Below are 5,373 nucleotides of genomic sequence, written 5' to 3' on the forward strand. Positions count from 1 at the left end.
ACTTCAAGATAAGCCTTGCCGGGACCTCCCAAGAACTTGAAGATGCTGTGAAACATAATGGATGATTTAAACCTGCACAATATCTGTCCACTCCTTTATTCAGCAAAGAAATATGCAAAGATAAACTGAAAACAGAATAATAACACAATAAGCAAACTGATTTAAAATTATCTTGGAAATCATAACCATATCATAGGAGTCACTTACTCTGCTTGAGATAGATCCTATAAACACAATTAAAAGAACATGAGCTCAAGAACCTCCACCAACACCTAATTTACATCACAGTACTGGAAGCTAGCATATATAGCAGTTAAACCACATAGTTGCACAAACATTATCTATAACATAAGCTACAGCTAATGATTTGGGGTCCTATTGCAGACATATAATCATAATCTACTAGCAAACCTTAAAGCAACTTTTACTTAAGAAACTGAAAGTGTAGCTTCTAAATATATAGCAGGCTACAGTCTGAAACAGATACAAGAGACCAAAAAACATATATGTTTAACATCTAGAGTTCAATATTAACCTTGTCGGTCCTGAGCTGAAATAAAAACTTCATAAGGCACAAGCACCTGTCAAAGAAGAATTATAGTAATCAGTATGGTGAAACTAGATACCATGTCCCCGTGTCAAGTTCATGAAGAATGAGAGGTGCTAAAAAGTTAAGTTGTCTTGATATCAACTATAGGCAAAACAGAAAGGTTGTCCTAACAATAGCTTCATGTCTATGTATAAGTTACATAGTACTAGGACTTCTAGCAGTATATGATTATGTAAAAGTTATGCCTCAAAATTTCATTTAAAAAACCACAGCTCACCTTAGTTAAGATACCAATAAACATTACGATCTAGGCATTAGAAGGCCCTTAGAAACATATCTTGTGTTAATTCGGCCAAAACAACCAAAACTATCCTTGACACACATAACCTGCAGTCACTACAAAATCAAATTGGATTAGAATTCCAATATATTTTCTTTCTCCACATGTCTAACAACAACTGAATTACTAACTATTCAAGTACATATTTTTCATTTCTTGTACGGACTTCTGCCTCGTTTCATAAGCTGTCTCCTAAAAGAAAACATAGAAATGAATAATCACAGTACTTAAACTCAAATAACCCTGGAAACAAAAATATCAATTCTGAAGGATCCCCAATCCTAGAAACACAGTCAAATTCATGCACATACCAAAACATAGGACCAACAGATCATTCTGCAATCAAATTCAAGAAAATTGTAAACTGAACTGACCTTCAAGTGCGCAGTGGCTTTGTCCTTGTCAGTGAACACTCCAGTAGACTCCACAACAATATCGGCACCAAACTGACCCCATGGGATCTCCCTTGGGTTTCTGTAACAAACAAATCCCATTATTGTTGTAACATTGAAACCTTATAGTGTCAAGGTTTACTTCACCATTCAGCTATAAATCCATAGAGAAAATTAATCATCCAATTACACTCTTGTAGAGAAATATAGAGGTAACTGCTAAGGTTTCCAAATTGTTCCAAAATTCTAAATCCCAAGCTTAAACATCTAAGTGAAACTAACTAACATTCAAAACTTCTCCTTATTCACAGGGAAAAGAATTTCCTTCAACAGACAAACCCAACTCTTTTGCTTGTCCACTAAACATTCAAAAGCAACTTGAAACCACTAAAAATACATTAATCAGAAAATTAAGCCAAGAACAGATAAATGCAAAGGTAACTCCAAACATTTTTGAATTTTAAGCTTGCATGTGATCAAAACTAATTTACAGCCAAAAAAGTATAAGACCATTCTTACCTGTAACGTTTCCAGAAACAAATGCTCGTGAAGCATCTCTTCATTTATGAACATGGGAAGGAAAAAAAAACAATTATTAATACACAAGTCTAGACAGATACAAAGGAGAAGAAGCATTCAACATCATGATTCCAATCAAAGACATGCTTTTGCAAAGACTCTTGACAAGTAAACTAAAACTACTTGAAAGAACTTACATGTCATCAACAATGAAAGTACACAAAATAGAGCATTAGAATCAACCTTCGATAAACAAGACCATACCATTGGAATGATGATACTTATCAGCCATCTAATATTAAACAAAGCTACTTATTGAAATACACAGTAGCATGACTGATACAAAACTCAAATGAACACATCTCCGCTCAAGCAAACAAAGGTAGCAGAGCATTCACCAAAGCTTCAAATGAGCTAGATCTTGCAAGTTGCAATAAGGATGAGCAATATTTCTTTGTGATCTACATGCTTACAGACATGAGGACACAAGCAGAGGTTTGACTGTCTGGGCAATGGGGGTAAAACAGAGAATTGCAAGGAGAGATATCAATACCTAACCTCTACAAATCCATCTGGATGATGTTCTAAAATATACAACACCTACTCAAAGAATTCTCAGGAGATATCAAAGTTAACAGACTACCAAGCTTTTTGGGGGGCAGCTGAATTTTGAACATCTAATAGCTCGAACAAATTGTACAGGAAATGCAATTTATAGTAGCAAAGGCAGAAAAAACAAAATCATGCAATTGCCACAGTTCTAATAATTAAGTTTGCGTTTGCAGTGAGTAAATGCTGACAGAGAAATGCAACAACTTAATAGTACAAATTCACAGCCACACAATGATATCTACAAATCAAGCTTGTAAAAAGTAATTCATAATAACCCTAACATTTCTTTGCAGTAAAAGCCCTAACATTTCAAAACAAAAGAAAAATTGCAGAAAAAGCACCAACCCATGAGTTTTCCCCAAACAAGCACCAACCCAGCTTTGCTCCATGCTTTCTCCAAAACTAATACAAAACCATTCACTCAATACGATCAATTTTGAACCTCAATTCATGATTACACTAGAAGAAATCTTCAAGACGTCTTCGAAGTTCAAATGATTACAGAAACCTCTCACTGATCCAAACAACAAAAAAGACAAAAAAGTTCAAATGTTCAAAAGTTCAAATGTTAAACTGTGAAAAACAACTAAAGAAACTTACACATGGCTATGCAAAGACAAAAAAGATAGAGATTGTGCAAAGACAAAAAAGATAGAGAACATAGCAGCAACATATGGAACCTATAACATTTCAAAATGTATCATAACACGAAACCATTACAAACAGAACACCACATACCGAAGAGCTAATGATGTCTTCTAAGGTCTTCTTAAAATTTTCATCTAGCAACACCTCGTTTCCGGCCCAAGGCTTACAAAGTGTATTCTCCTCCTTAAGGGACTTAGAACCAATGGAAGTAGACCTACATTGTTCATGACATGTATCTATCAGCCATTAATAAATAGAACTGAAGAGACTAAACTATTAACAAAGTATGAATTGATCAATAGAAAATAACTCAATGACAGTAAAAGATAGGTAAGATCTATATCAGATTGCTACCCGTTGTATCTGTAAATAGGTGCAAAAATCAACCAAGACCAAGAGACTCTACCTGTGAAGGGAATTTGCAAACTCTACCTGAAGTCCCATTGAGGATACTAATCTTAGCATTTCACCAATAAGCAAAAGAAACTAGTGCCCAGAAGAAGATAGTAGAAAGTTTGAAACTATATTTACATATACACATCCCAAAACATACAACCTAAATGGTGATAGCAGACGAGTTTTATTTCAAACTACATCTCTTTCAAATCCCAATTTTCAGTCTAGATGGTACAGGGATGATATAAGATAGCCCCGAGGAACTGAAGGCACACACGGTTTGCATATCTAGCTACAATGAGTTTGGCCACACACGGTTTGCATATCTAGCTACAATGAGTTTGGCCACGGTTTCCATCCTGATATGTAGATGTTAAGAAGCCAGTACAAGAATAAACTGCACTACATATTCTGGAACCACCAGTTACCAAATGGGCATGCTTCATGGACTTTTGAATGAAAAATCAACCAAGTATAATCAAAACCCATAATCAAATACCAAACATGAATCTAAAGCAAGAGATCAACCCCAGAACAAGATAATTGAAAAAGTAATAAGAAACCCCAAAAAAGCAGAAAGAGAGAGTGTATGTTCTACCTGAGAGTGCAAAAATGAAAAATTCGAAATAAACCAAAATTAGTACGAAAAACCATCAATTTCCTCAATTTTAGAAGAAATTGAACAATTCAATAAGTCATATACTCATCATATAAAATAGAGACAGTGAGAAACAAAGTGGTGTTAGAATTGGAAGAGTAGAATAGATGAAAGTGAAAGTGATTTTAGTTTTCCCAGAAAGATGGCTGGAGATTTAAGTAAAAGAATCAAAATTTAACTTAGCCAAACAAAGAGAGCAAAGATCTAGGAGAAATTGGAAATACCAGAGACGAGCCTCGAACTGTGAACGATTTCATTGAAACGACGAGATCTAGGGTTGAACGAATGGGTGACCAAGAGACTACAGAGAAAGAAGATGTAGTTGGGACTTTTGGATTCGAGTACCCAAACGCTAGATAGTTCATCGATCATAGATCTGATGAAAGAAAGAAAGAAGCACGTAGAGAGCAGAAATTCAACAGAGAAGGCGTCACCCAAAGAAAAACTGCTCGACTATTTTTCTGTTTATGATTTGATTCTCTTTTGCAATCTAACATAGAGTTTAGAACCCGACGGCAGAGACTTGGGGTAGCAATTGATATCAAAAAATGCGACGGGGTAGTTTTGCTGTAGTGTACAATTATGATTTATTCGACGGGGAAGTTTTGCCGTCGTATAAAAATATGATTTATGCGACGGGGTAATTCTGCCGTAGTACACCATTCTTGTCTCTGCGACGGAGTCAATTTGCTGAAGCAAATTGTCCACTTTCCGCCACGGCAATTACACGCCGACGCTAACCAGTGTAGCCAAAACAATTCTTTTTTGTAGTGAATGAATCATCTGATGAATCAGACGATGAGGAGCATTCAGATAAAGCGATGAATGGTAAGTACAAGGAGCTTTATGAAGCCTCAAGACAAATCCTTAAGAAAAATGAAAAATTGAGTGAAGAGATTGTTTTGATTAAGAGAGAGAGAAAACGGAGGTTGAAGAGAGATTGGAGTCTAGCGTCAAAAAATGGGAGGTTGAAAGGTCTGACTTCGTTAGTCAAATCAAGGTTTTAGAAGAAAATTTGAATGCTCAGGCCACTCTTGCTGGCTCACTTGCTTCTGAAAAATTAAGCCTTGAACTTGAGTTGAAAGAGTCTCAGCAAAAGTTTTCTAAATTCTCAATTGGGTCAGACAAAGTGTCTAGAATGATTGGGATGGGAAAATCTGAAGGTGACAAAAAGGGCATAGGTTTTAGTTCTGGTGAGAGCTCTAAATCTTTGAAATTTGTAAAGAGTTCAGGTTTCCTTCAACCTGAAAATGTCAAT

The sequence above is a fragment of the Rosa rugosa genome, chromosome 4 (genome assembly GCF_958449725.1).
Source record: "Rosa rugosa chromosome 4, drRosRugo1.1, whole genome shotgun sequence".
In the NCBI taxonomy this organism is placed as follows: Eukaryota; Viridiplantae; Streptophyta; class Magnoliopsida; order Rosales; family Rosaceae; genus Rosa; species Rosa rugosa.